Genomic DNA, 14,668 nt, shown 5'->3' with positions numbered 1-14,668 from the left:
ACTTCTGCTACAAATACCACAACAATTGTGAGACCTTATCTAAAAAGCTGTCTGAATTTGACAATGAAGAGCCCTACCAGCATGCCAGCCAAAATCTGTGTTTGTCTTTTTGAGATTAAATTTATGTTTGCCCTAAAGCTATCTTCAGTGTAAGTCTAAGAAGGTAGAAGAAAACTAAAGTAATCCAAGGGGAAGGGGGAAAAAAATGTAATTAAGTTTGATGAATGGAAAATAGGAGATATTGCTCTACAAGGAAAGGTGACTAAAATGTTTATTTATTTATTTTTCAGGGTTGCTTCTGTGCAAATATTTCCTAGCACTTGGAGAAAAAACAGGAATTAAGAAGTTTAAGGAAATACAGTCCAGTCCTGAATAATGTTGACCATTATTATAATTCACATCTATCTAGCTCAATTACATCAAATTCAGCTTAGTAACTGCAAGTTCAAAAACTGGTTCAGTGCATAGAAAGAAACAAGTAGGAAGACTGGATGTCTTTTCCCCAGCAGTCTGGAAAGAATGAGGTCTTACTAAACCACGTTATTTTTAAGTAGCATTGTTACTTAGACAATAAAACAAGTCATATTTATGGAACGTTTCTCTTCCTTTCTATCATTAAAAACAATGTAAATATCTTTGGCTATGAGCAACAATAAATAAGGCTTGTTTGATAATAAAAGAAAAAGGACACTATCATCAAAACTAGTTCAGAAAAATCATGAAAAAATGACGGAGCCATGAAGAAAATGAATCTTTATAAAAAGATGCTTTTGGCTTTTTTCTGACAAGTCTGACAAATCCCTCTAGTTCAACATGTACAAAGAGAAACCAAAATAAACAATCTGGAAAAATATATGCTTTGCTAGAATTCACATGCTATGGTTAAACAAAAATTAGTCCAATTTGAAATTAATCTTACATTTTCCATACAGTGCAGTGCTTCATAAGAAATTTGTTTCTCTTGTAAGAAAAAAAATAAGTAGAACTGACAGAGTGACTTAAGCTGCAAAATCCATCAGTCAAAATGTCCTCTCCTGTCAGGGACTAAACTTTTCTATCACTATAACATAAGTAACTGTCATACTGAGGAATAAATAACAAAAACTACATTCACAGAGGTATTTAGACACCTTAGATATAAGATTCTTTATGATATGATGTGAACTTTAATATAAAAACACAGAAAAATCACAAGTAAAAATAGACTTCCAGTAACACGTTAAGGTCATATGCTAGTAACATAACAGTAGCAAAAAAGAGCCAGACTTCTGAAATTTGGACATAAACCATGCTTAAATAAATTGCTGTTGAAAGCTGAAGCAGTTCAACTAGCTAATGTTGAAACAACACACTCGCTAGCTTCTATCCCCCTGAAAACTCCAGTAGATGTCATAGTACTAGATTCAGAATACATTCAGATATATCTGATAAGAGAATAAAATAAATGGTCTGCTCATTTGGGAGAACTCCAGAAACATTGCAAGGGCATACAGGGATGCAACAAGGAAGGCTAAGGCCACTTAAGGTATGACATTTGATGTATGACATTTGGTGAGGGAAGTCAAGGACAACAAGACAAGCTTTTTTTTTTTTTTTTTTTTTTTTCCCCCCAAGTACATTAATAGTAAAAGGAAGACTAGGGAAAATGTAGGTCCTCTGCCAAATGAGGTGGGTTCTGTCATAATAGAGGATACTGAAAGTTACTGAACATCTTCTTAGCTTCAATTTTTGCTGCTAAGATTTCTCCTCAGAAATCTGAGACCCTACAGGTAAGAGAGTCTGGGGAACTAGAGACTTCGTCATGGGCAAGGAGGATCCAGTCAAAGCAAACAACACACAGAAGTCTATTGGCTTCAACAGGGTGCACCAACAAGCGCAGAGGGAATGGGCAGAAGTGATTAACAAGCTGCTCTCTATCATATGGGAAAGGTCATGGAAAACAGGAGATGTACCTGAAGACTGCAGAAAACCAAACACCGCTCTAGTCTTCAAAAAGGGGAAGGAGAAGATCCTGAGAAACTTCAGGCCATTAAGCCACACCTCTGTCCCAGAGAAGGTGATAAAACAGATATTCCAGATGTCGTCTCCAAGCGAGTGGAAAGGAACATGGTCATGAGGAGTAGTCAATATGAATTTATGAAGGGGAAATCACACTTGACAAATCTGGTAGCCTTCTATCATGCCATGACCAGCTAAGTAGATGAGGGGAGAGCAGTAAATGTTGTCTACCTTGACTTCAGGAAGGCTTTGACACAGTTTCTCTTAACATCCATAGGTAAGCTTAGGAAGTGTGGGATAGATGAAAGAGCAGGACGTGGACTGAGAACAGGCTGACTGGCAGAGCTCAGAGGGCTGTGATCAGTGCTACTAAGTCTAGCTGGAGCCTCGTAACTAGCACTGTTCCCCAGGGGTCAGTACAGAGTCCAGTCTTGTTTCAACAGTTTCTACAGAAACATGAAAAGAAACTTTACTCTGAGGGTGATAAAGCACTGTAACAAGTAGCTCAGAGAGGTTGTGGAATCTTCTTCCCTGGAGATATTCAAAACCCACCAGGATGCTTTCCTGTGCAACCTGCTTTAAGGAACATGCTTTTAGTAGAAGGGTTGGACTCAACAATCTCCACAAGTCCCTTCCAACTCCTATGATTCTGTATATTAGCCCAGCTTTAGTAACTATGTATCTGAATACACATATTCTGAACATCTAATAATCAAATTGAACTGTAAAAGGGCTTGCTTCTCTAAAAGTAATGCCTCTCGTGCTATTATGTTGCCCCACAATGTCAGAGGCAGATGTTGGTGGCACAGCTGTAGAAGTTGAACCTTCCCATTATATCATGCTATATTTTGTTGCTGTATGAACAGATGGAAGCAGATTGGCAGTCAGACAAAAAGGCACCTGACATGGAAGATCATATGAAGCAAGGGTGTGCCTCTGAATTCCTCCACGTGGGAAAAAAGACACACTTTGACATTCATCAACATCTTCTGAACATTTCTGGAGACCAAACAGTGAATGCAAGCACAGTGAGGTGTTGGGTGGTGTTTCAGCAGTGGTGACATCAATGTGATAGGCAAGCCACATTCTAGATTGCCATGCACAGCTGTCATACACCACCAAAAAAAAAAAAAAAAAAAAGGCCATCTCAATCAGCTAATGGTGGTGACTGCGAAAAAGTCTTTTTTAGCTGAGAATTTACTCCATCAAACAGTGTTATTGTGCTCTATCTGTTGTAGTTTCCTTTGAAATAAATAGGAGGCATTACTTTCAGAGTAACCTACTTATATTTTGACTTACTGTAGTAAGACAAAACAGAATGTGAAAGTTTCATGAAAATGATTCCCAAGTCAAAAATAAATTGACTTGTGCATTTTTTTTTCCTACAAATAAACTGAAAACAAAATTTGTCCTCATATGCTCTCATTAGAGAACTACCTTATAACATTGCAATCTGTCACCACTTTCAGTAACAGCGTTTCCTCCATTCTTTCTGATTGAGTTCTGTAGAATAACAGAACAGTTCACTTACTGCAATAGATGACTGCAAAGTACAATAGAGCAGAACTGTGGCATCAATTAAAAAAAAAAAAAAAACCACAATACAGTTATCCCAACAATTCCTTGTTTCTACACTTCTGGAGACTTTACAAACTGTGGAAGGCATTGTAGCCTAGTAATGAGGTGTGTTGCAGAAGTTCAACAGAGCAGCAAGGCAGAGTTAGAAGCTGAGCAACAAGGTGCACTCGTTTGAAAACTGAAAGATCTAGATAAGACCCAATTTGGCACCTAGCATGCTATGCAATTCTGTGCAAACCACATAAACCTTTTCCACTGCAACCCATTTAAGTGAAATAGTTCTTCGTATCATTATCTTAGTATTAACATATTCTTAATCCCACTGAATTATGTGGAAAATACATGGCCTTCTGCAAAGCCATATTTTTTCATACTGCACTCATACAGTGCTTAATGCAAAGATTCCCTACTTCACCTGAAGTTAACTTAAAATACAGATGTTGCAGTAAAAGAAAGAACACTACAGCATTAAAGAATAAAATGTCTTAGTTTGAAAAAATAGTAAAAATGAACACTTTGCTTTTAATAGTAGCTAAAGCACTATTCTTTCAGTGAAAGCTGGTGACTGCATCAGTGAAATATAGCTGCCAGGTTTTGTCAACTTCAGCATCACTGCAAGTTTGGATTTAATGATGGCATTTTGGTCAAAACTAGTTTTCAGGAGGTGAAAACGCATACCTAGTTTCAGAAAAGGCACTTTCTCTTTACAGGAGGAAGAAGGATGAAAGCATTCAACTGCATGGTAGAAGTGATGGCCAACTACATCCAGTTATTCAAAACCTCCTTTTGATCCAGGGCATTTGGGAAGTAAGCCTCTTTAAAACTTTCTACACCTTCATAATTAAAGCTAATCCCTTTCAATATATTAAAACTTAACTGGAACAATTCTATCATGCCCAAAGTCTGATTCTAGAATAAATTCGAAATTTACCACAAACCCACTTCTCCAGTATGCGCCGGTAGAAATGACTCATTTGAATGCTACTCAATTGCTGTAATCATTTCAAAAGATGTCAAAAATAAAGGTTCACTCTGAAAAATAAAACTATAACCGTCCTCTGAAACCACACCAACAAATCTGAATGGGTTTAAAACATCTTTTTCCTCTTTTTTTATTCCTATTTTGAAGTTGATATTTCAAAAAGAAAATATCTTCTTAAAATATTCCAAATTTGACAACATTTGTTTTCCTCAAAGAATGTGTCCAAATTTTTAATTCGCTTCTACTTCATAGTTTTTGGTAAATTTTATCTGAATCTTTAACAAGTTGTTTTCACTGAATATCTTCTCCCCTGATTAGATAGACAGAATCAAAATACAACACTGTTGTTTGAAATTAGTATAATGCAATCAGCTGAATAACAACCTACTCTATATTTTCAATTGGAATATCTATAGCACAGACCTTGTAATGACATACCTATATAGAAAAACACAATCTATTACATAATTATGAAGTTCTGTAAAACTTCTGTCTATAAACTTTGTAACACCTAAGAAGTCTTTTTGAGATCAGTCTGCGTACACATCAGACTCCAAAGCCAAAGTATAATAAAGGAGTGAAAGAAACCAGAAGATTGTGATAGAATTTTGGAGTGAGACGCAACTGATGGGAGGGATTTTTCTTTCAATAGCCCCAACTATTCTAGAATGATACACCCACACAAAAAAATTTTCCCATTTGGAAAAAATTGAGTTGAGAAACAAACCACTACTATACATTACTACTATACATTACAAGTGCTCTGCTTGGAAAGAGCTGAGAGGATGGTGATACTAGCTCCCTTTAATCACTGAAGCTCTTCACCAAAGAGACCCATGCTATAACATGACTTGCCTGGCTTTCTTCAAGAAGCAGCAAACAAACCCTCATCCTAGACCATACTAAGCTATGGTTAAGCCAAAATAAGGATATGGGACCAACACATAAACAGGAAAGAAAAAAAAAAAACAAAACACTAAAAAACACAGAATTCAAGATGCTGATCTCTATGTCATTTTCCTTTCCTATTGGACTCTGGATTTCTGAAGCTGTTGTCACTGGCTTTCAAAGCTAAAGAGCATGGGTTTTTAGATATGTGTTTTGTTAATGCTGTTAGAGAAAATGGTAGATGGAAGAACATTTTTGAAAGGTCAAAAGCAATTCAGGTATTTTTCTAAAGGAGATGTTTCATCTAAAAGTACCCAAATGCTGCATTCCAGAAGTTTATTATTGAAAGCTCTAATTTTGTTTCAAAACTATTTTTGTGGTTGAAAATCATCTTAACTTTTAAAAGATGTAATTATTTAAAATAGACCAAAAAAAAGAGAACATCATTTTTGAAGAATTTTGACCCTGAGTGAATATCACTGGTTATTTGATTCATTTTATTCCTTCTCCAAGAAGGCATAAACATTTATCCAGAAAGTGCATTATTTCTCTAGCATCATTCTTGTGTAACATTCTGGTTCATGCTGTATTAGTTCCACATTGAGAAAACTTTGCCACAAGCCCAGTTAAAAGTCCCGGTTTCTGTATATCAAAACAATAATTTCTCTGGCTCTGCACTTGAGACACTTATTGTACAGGAGGGCTTAATAGGCTCAGATTCCTCCATGTTATTCTTTCAGAAACCTGGGCCAACCATACTGCCTCACCAAATCCACCAAACATAAATGAGTTTGCCTCCAGATCCAAACTGCACTAAATACACATTTAAGAAAAAAAAATTTAACATTCACAATCTCAGCTTTTAGAGTGATAAATGATATTTTTTTTGCTATAAAATTACTTAACATATTTTTTTTTTCTGTTTTCAGTTTCCTTATCAACGACACTCAAAAAATAATAATAGCATCAAAACAAGTTTAAGTAAATGTCATCAAAAAAATCTACTGAATGGTTACTACATCCTACTTCAGTCTCTTATATTTTGATCTTTTACTGCAAATCTACTTCTATCACGCTCATCTATAGTCTGGTTTCTCTACTCGGTTCATGGCAGAATATACAGAAACCTTAATTCTCTATCCTGGGTAGTCTGTTCAACTGTTCTTTTACCCAGTGTCCTTTACCTACTGCCTTTCTCACTGAAGAGTATCAGTTTATGTTTGAAACTGCTCAGTTCTCTTTTAAATGTCAGGATGCAGCTTTAAGGAAAGCCTTAGAGATGCTGGACACAAAGAAAAGCATGTGACACAAAACAAAAACTTTTTCCCACAAATAATTGGGAAGAGGGTTTTTTTTTAATTAATTATTTTTTACTTAGGGCAGAAAACTGTTTGTTTCCAGATTAACTAAATAATAATAAATTATTATCAATATACTCTTCTTTCAATTTAAAGATGCTTAAAGATTTTTCCAAATATGAATTCTGATTGGAACATCAGCTTCAAATTTATGTCATCAGTTACCTGAAACACTACTAAAGAAAAAAAAAAATAGTTGATACACAATTCTATGACAAACAGCACACAGAACAACAGGGAGAATAAAAACGTATAGTTTCTTTCTCTGAGAATATACTTTTATTTTCATTTTGTAATAGCAGAGAATTTCTCAATCTTATAATTCCTGCAAATTCAAAATGCAAACATTCTTAAAAAGCATTAAATACTTTTATATAAGTGATATTCAACAACTAGTTCTTTTGTGGTTTTTTTTTTGTTTTTTTGTTTTGTTTTGTTTTGGTTTTTTTTAAGCTTTGAAAAAGTTTTTTAATGTTTCCTTAACACTTCCTTACATTTTGCAGGAAAACAAATCTTAGCATTCAATAAAAATCAGTTTTTCTTGAGCAAAAAGGCACCAAGGCACTTAGTTATTTTTAAAGAAACATGCAGAACTCGAGGCAGTTTTAAGGTAGCAATATGGTCTGATATCCAGAACAGTCGAATTTCACTTAAGCTATATATCCTACATGGGCCAAATTATTTCCCACTTACTCAGCCTACAATTTACAGAAAATGAAAGTTGTATTTTTTTTAATTAAGTTTAAAAAAAAAAAAAAATCAAGTGAAATTTCCTTTCCAAATCTTGCAGATGAATTTATAACATTAGGTTTAAATTCTGAGCATTGATTCACATCCTATTTAATTCAAGTCTGTAGAGCTGAAATTGCTGTTTGATCATTGTCGTAAGAGAGGAAGGAAAGAGCAAAGCGTATCCACATAATTAGTACACTGCAGTGCAGAAATATCATGAGCATACATTCATGTACTGTCTACAAGAAATTTGCACTTTGACAGACAATTAAGGAAAACCTTTGGTGAGAATTTTTAACTTCACTATCAGCTATGATCTCTAAAAAGACGTATGCAATGTTTACTGAGATTAATGATTCTCTGCCTTCAATTTAGTTTGAGTAAGAGAGAGCTGTACTTCAGAAATTCAAGCAATACCCAGAGCTGAAGCACTTGGCACTGATTTAGAGCAGAGGCTTCACATGTAAGTTTAATTAAAGCCTCCCATGCCCCATTTGCCAATCACTGTTCTACAGCAGCTGTGGACAATGGAGTAAGGAATTCTGTATTTCATTGTGTGTTCATTGTGGTGGGGTTTATCAATTGTAAGTGAAATCATAGCTTCATACTCAACATATTCACCGAGTTAAAACATTTAACACCATCCTTCTCACTTCCCTGTTCGCTCCTGTTCTTGTCTCCTAAAGAAATACAGGACCAGGAGAGACAGGTTGAGATAAACTTTAGGAAGCCACTTCTTTCTTTAATTCATGAGAAAAAAATTGAATTTAGGGGGCACTCCACATGAAATCTAAATTATTCAGCAGTTTTGGAAAAAAAAAATGATATGACTTAATTCAGTCTCAGCTACTTGGCTTTGATCAGTATGTCATACAATTCAAAAATAGAACACTGGTAAAGAACTTGTAGGCACTGAGCATTCATCTCCACATTATTTAACTCAGACATTATGACACAAACTCAGTAAGAGATAATGAACAACACATGGTAACTAAGGTGGTGTAATTATTTACAGACCATTTCCTGGCTGTAAATATAAAAATCTTAAGCTGGTGCATTTTTTGTGCCTTTGTTCACTACAAGTGTGAACAATAAGTTTCCTCTGAGGTAGGAGTCTGATTTTTCTCCGTTTGCTCTGATTAACCCTATAGCATAGAGGTTTGGTTTTTTTTTTTTTAAATCCATCTGTTTAACATTCAGGTATTAAAACATTCCCGTGTCAAAACTGTAATGGTTAAGTTACATGCACACTTTGAGGCAAGCCACTAAAAGCTTAGAATCGCAAAGAATCTCAACTACAAAGCAAATACAGAATGTAGATGAGCAAGGAGATTTAAAATAGAAAATTGAAACGACATTGATCCACTCAGACTGTGTAGTTCAGGTAAATGTTAGTTTTCATTCAATAACTACTATTTATTTTTCAAAAGCAAAACTTTATTCCCTGTATGTATATTATACCCTGCATGCTGTGCTGAGAAATCTGGAATTTAATACTAATTGAGAGTTTATAAGACACTTGTAACAAATTTTAGTTTGAGACATAGACAGAAGTCTGGAGTTATCAGGAAGCTTAAGACTCCAGATCCTGCCCTGCTGATGCCCTCTCTGACACAGCTGTCTTCATGCACCTTATCCAATGTTGTGCTGAATGGTATCAAAGCACCACAGCATGAAACTAAGGAAGCAGTCATCAAGGCATCCTGTTTGCTTTCGTCTGAATTAGGTAAGGTCCAGATGAGATAAAGAGAAGAAAGACTGTTGAAAGTATCTGAAATACACAATTCCAGTTGAATACCCACAGAGACACATGGCTAAACACGTAGTATGTCTCAGCCCCTCCTGATTTCCCCTCATTTGCCCACTGTCTCCATCTGCATAACAATAATAAAAACAGTTGCCCTTTCTAATTCACCAGATGCCAAAACAATTGCTTAAGGTCTGGGCAAAATTTCCTGCTTTGGAGTTTTATAGCCTTTAGACTGGAGAAGTAAACATGTAACAAATAAGTTGGATCAGTTTGCATCAGGTGTTTTCAATGTTATAAAAACTTTAATTACACATTGCTAGAAGAAGGCTTCAGGTAACCACAAATAAAGAAAAAAAAGACAGTCTGCCATTTCAAACATTTAAATTCAGTGTTTGTTTTTTTTTCCATTAATATTTAAGGTAGGCTTTCACTGTTGGGTTCTAATTCAATTTGCACCAGACTCAATAGAAAAGCCACCCCCTATTTAAAGTGTTTTAGTGAAGATCTTTATGAGTACACTTGTTAGAGTCACTTAAACACCTAAATCACAGAACAGCCCAGGTTTGAAGAGACCTCAAGGATCATTAATCTCCAACCCTCTCTGCCACAGGCAGGGCCACCAAACCTCACAAACTAGACCAAGCTCCTGTGGATTTCTCCAGCAGCTACATAAACATACACACAAGAATCTGGGACATTAGAATTAAGGAACACAAATTTCTCATTTTATTTTACAGAAAATTCATATCTTGATCAGCAAGCATTCAGCTTTCTGACAGAAGCGTATTTCCTTCAAATGAAATTCTAATACATTCTTAAAGAACAATTTCATAGATCAGTAACAGCCTGCAATTTTTGCATTTTCTTCCTAAACTAAGCAACCATTCTGTACAGGAAATGCAACAGACTGACAGCAGTGTTGCTCCACTTGCCCAGGATTTGAGGATCAAGTCCATTTCTCCAGCTTTTGCAACCTCAGTGATCATCTCTACAAGCAGAAAAACTGTTGCAGTGTACAACAGCCCTACAGAACTTTATCTGGCAATGGGCAGACTCGGGGTCACGGTCTTTTAGGAAAGACAAGAGGCAAGACAGAAACCAGTAGTCTATATGCTGATCCAGTTCAGCCACAGAAGGTTGCACAGGTATTGACAAAGAACTGATCAAAGTAAAGAATCAGCATATTCCAAATTAGTGAAGTTCTGAAAAAATGTAACAACAATCTCAACAGGGGAAAGAGTTTGCACCTACTGAACCTACTGCTAGTGTTTTCTCTCTTTGGCAGATAGATCAAGCAGTCCATATGTGCACCTGAATTTAGACAGCAGTTGAGTGAGAGGACACAACTACCACCAGAACTTCTACAGTTTCAGAGCTGACAGCATCACCAGATTATTTGTAGCCTAGTCACATATAGATCACAGCACCTTGGCATATTGCAAGTAAACATAATTTCAGAAAATAACTTTCCTTTCAAATACAATAAATATTTCAGAAAAGAATCCAAGCCCTGTCTAGAAAGCCTCAAAGGCAAATCTCTTCTGATCTGTTAGTTTTTATTCTTCGCTCCCTCCTTCCTCCTGTTATTTTTGTCTTCCTTTATTCCCTCCCTCCTTCTCTGATTTTGCATGTTAACTACTGCCTGTTTTCAAAAATTACACAGTTTAAAAGGTTGAGTTTTTCCAGCTGAAACAAGCTACTCAAACTAATAAATACTGATTTGTCAGTCATAACCAAAGAGCTCTCTATCACCTGCTTTATTCTTCTTTTACGTTGTAAGCAACACATCTATCATTTACTAATTTTGCAGTTAACTGAATTAATTACAGAATGACTTAGCTTGAAGGGGACCTTCAAGATTATCTAGTTCCAACCCCCTGCCATGGGTAGGGTTGCCACCAAAAAGATCAGATTGAGCTGCTTACTCTGGAGCCTTGTTACACCATGATTGCTCTATTCTGTTCTCTTTCAGAGGTCTTTTAGAGAGATTGTCTGTTGCTCTACACATACAACCTACAGTCTTAAAACTTTTAAGTTAGAGGTTATTTACATGCATTTTTTTGATGAGTGATAGAAGATACAAGTAAAAAAAGTCATGGTATCTGACTTTCTTTGGAGCTCAGTGATATTTTGTCATTGACACTAACTTTATGAAAGCTGTAAAATAGCTAATTCTTCATCATTTAACATCAGATGCAATTATATTGGTTTCTAAAATGTTATTAGCAAAATGCTATGTGATACTACAATATCTTATCTGATTTTATTATCTCATGCATGTAACTTTATTAAGCAAATGTGTCATTTTTTCAATGACTTCTTGATATCATATTGCTACCCTTCAGTTCTTATAAATTGAATTCCTCATGAGGTTTCTTATTCTTTTGTTTAGAATAGGTGCAACGTGACCAATCTACAAGTAGCTGTTTCTATCTGCCTTATCATCTTTCAGATATTCCTGAGCTTTTACCTTGTAACAACTCCCACTGAAAAACAATGTCAGCTGATGGAGATTTCCCTTAACTTGTATAGTAGAAATCTCATAGCAATCATACTAATTTAACAAAGTGAAATATGATCTTCTGTGATAGAAGCTATAGCACCATACTGATGGAATGTAACCGCAGCCCTTCTTTTTCAATAAACTTACATGCAACTCTTCAAACAGTTTTTTTAATTAACTTCCCCCCCCCCCCCCCCCCCCCCCACACACACACACACAGCAACCCCATGCAAGTTAGGTAAAGCAACCCTTTCTGAAACTGTTGTGGCATGAACAATTGAAAAAATATTGTATGTAATGGTGTATCACAAGAGTTTTCCATCTATAACCCAGAATCATTTTCCTGCATTCTCACTGTGATACAGAAGTGGAGCAAGTAGCAGAGTAGGTTGCATTAGGTTGTTTTTCTGTATGTTTTGTCTTTTTTGTATTTGATTCATTTTCAGGTCTATATTAGTAGGTGAAATTCTTCTAATTAAATCTTTTCTTTTTTAATACTTTTAGTTTCAGTTGATCAAAACATTTCAGAATAAAGAAAAAAAACATGAGTAAGAAAAAAGTGTTTATCCTTAAAATGTTTTCCCCTTTATAATGAATTGAACAAAAATAGCTGACAACATCCCAATCACTAAACACAGAAACAGAAACTAACACAGCAGACATACCTTATAGCATTTTTAATAGCTGACTGTAGATGCAGTACCACTAAAATATTATAATTCTTGGGTCAACCAATAACGTGCCATTAAAGTGCTTTATTCATTTATTCAAGTTGTTTCACTGACTTATTCCTTTGACATGTAAGCCATTACAATGTCAACTGCAATGTCTCCATGTTATGATGTTACAGTAATTGCAGTCTCATACATTTCAATTTTTTTATGCTAATTTTTATTGCTTCACACAGCCCCTCTTCTGATGTTAACTGCACTGTCTCAGACATTTCCACTGGCAGTAACCATTCCAGCAATACATAACTGAAGCTTATTGGCAAGAACTTAGACTTAGGCCTGCTATTTACATTAAAATTAGTCCAAATCATGTTAGTTATATGAAGAAATTAATGATATTGACAGTAATTCCACCCTAAATACAATTTAGCATTAGAATTATGACTACACTGTAAATGGTGCAGGGGAGGTGGAAATTAATAAATTACATTCCAGATCTGAAACTGCAGCACATTTCCTCATACAAACAAAATAATTTGAAGTGTGACTTGTTTTCCAGACTTCAAGTTCTGTAAAGCATTATGTCATAAGCACGCATTTAGGACTGCAACTACATTTTCCCTGCTTTTATCTTGTATGAGAGATCTGAGTAATCAACTACATTTTTTTTTTTTTTTTTTTAAGGTGCTTAAATTTTAGCTACAAGCAGCAGTCCAGAAAGTCTTAGACCCTTCTAATGAAAGTCAAGGAGCAGGCAAAATCCCAGACACTGTGTCCTCAGTAGACAGAGGAACAGAAAGAAACCTTCCATAGCTCAGAGAGGATACCTTGCACAGTGCACATAGAGCAACATTTGGCTGAATCAGTCAACAGACATACAAGGAATATAACTTACCCTGAAATCTTCCTCTTGCTCATCTCTTTCTGCAACTCAGTCACGCTGTTAAATACGTTTGCATGCTATAAGAGAAAAAAAAATGTGCATTTACTCACTAATGCTATACAATCTTTGGATATAAAAATCTAAATCCTACTTTCCAAATTAATGAATATCAACCAATAAATGGTCAATAAATGGCCACTCATGAGCATAAGAAGTCAAAATGTAAGTCAGTGGAGTGAATTAAGTATAGAACAAAAGCTCTGTAATACTTCTTATCTAAGTCAAACTCTTTACCCGCTTTCACATACCAACTTTAGATATCTGGAAAGATCAATAAAATCAGAGGAAAATATTCATTATTATTGATATTCACCTTATTGATCTACACATGCAATAAACAAATCAAATATGAAATCCAGCAACAAAACTGTTGATCTCCTGAAGTTGGCTGAAAAGAAAACAACTTAGGACATAAACGTGAAATATTTAGGAAAAGATACACTAACAATGATCTAAATCAAAAATTATTTTCGAAGTGAATTCAGTCCATAGAGTTTCTAAGTAATCTGACCAGGTGATTTCTACATGACTATGCATTCAGAGTACAATTAACCATCTAAAAACAAATGCATAGAACACTAGCAGCCATTCAGACCTAACACTTCTTGGTTCTTATGCTTCTGTCTTCAAACCTGTACATCAGGATAAGGTCTATTTCAATAATGGAAATGGTTTCTTGTTCCACAGTCAGACTGTTTCAGACAACCACAAGATTTTCCTCTTCCTATTGAAAATGTTCTCTTCCAGTAAGGACAGAAAAATTACGTTCTCCAGGTTTTTCTGCTGCAGCATTCTCTAGAGGATATCTGAAATAGATACCTATTTCTATTACATGCTGTAGACAAAATTTTACTCACTGTGCTATTTTTCATGTCTTCATTATTCACTAATCCCATGACTAAGCTAGAGGTCCCAGCATCACAAATTGCTCCAAGCTCCCAGAAACCTCCAGTTTAGCACAAGCAGAGTAATGCTCTGGGCAACCTGCAGTCTTTTTTTCTCTGTTAGACAACTACAGGCTACTTTGTTTCTCTTGATCTCTTTTTATCTGCAAAGATGGATGAAGGCCTTCATCAGATGCTCTCAGGTGGCCCCATAGTTTGGAAACCTGTATGCAGGGACATCAGATCCCCACCCCATCACCAGCTGCTGCAAAATTAGTTAACCTAAACTGAATGATCCCAATACCAAATTAAGTTGTTAAGCATTTTAATTTGAAAATCATTTCCAAAAGTATCAAATTCAGTTTCCTACTATAAGAAGGT

The 14,668-nt window shown here is 35.5% G+C and overlaps 1 long non-coding RNA gene across 1 annotated transcript in view; it reads right to left on the bottom strand.

Annotated features, from left to right (window-relative positions):
• Positions 1-14,668, bottom strand: part of LOC128080200 (uncharacterized) — a 132,916-nt gene that overhangs the window by 81,689 nt on the left and 36,559 nt on the right. Inside the window, exon 2 of the long non-coding RNA XR_008206541.1 lies at positions 13,356-13,420. This is a non-coding gene — a long non-coding RNA (uncharacterized LOC128080200). The remainder of the gene's footprint in view (positions 1-13,355; positions 13,421-14,668) is intronic.

Source organism: Tympanuchus pallidicinctus, unplaced genomic scaffold (assembly GCF_026119805.1).
Source record: "Tympanuchus pallidicinctus isolate F22 unplaced genomic scaffold, pur_lepc_1.0 scaffold2, whole genome shotgun sequence".
NCBI classification, from domain to species: domain Eukaryota; kingdom Metazoa; phylum Chordata; class Aves; order Galliformes; family Phasianidae; genus Tympanuchus; species Tympanuchus pallidicinctus.
The sequence above is the reverse complement of the archived record's forward strand: the minus strand, read 5'-3'. Positions and strand labels throughout refer to the sequence as shown.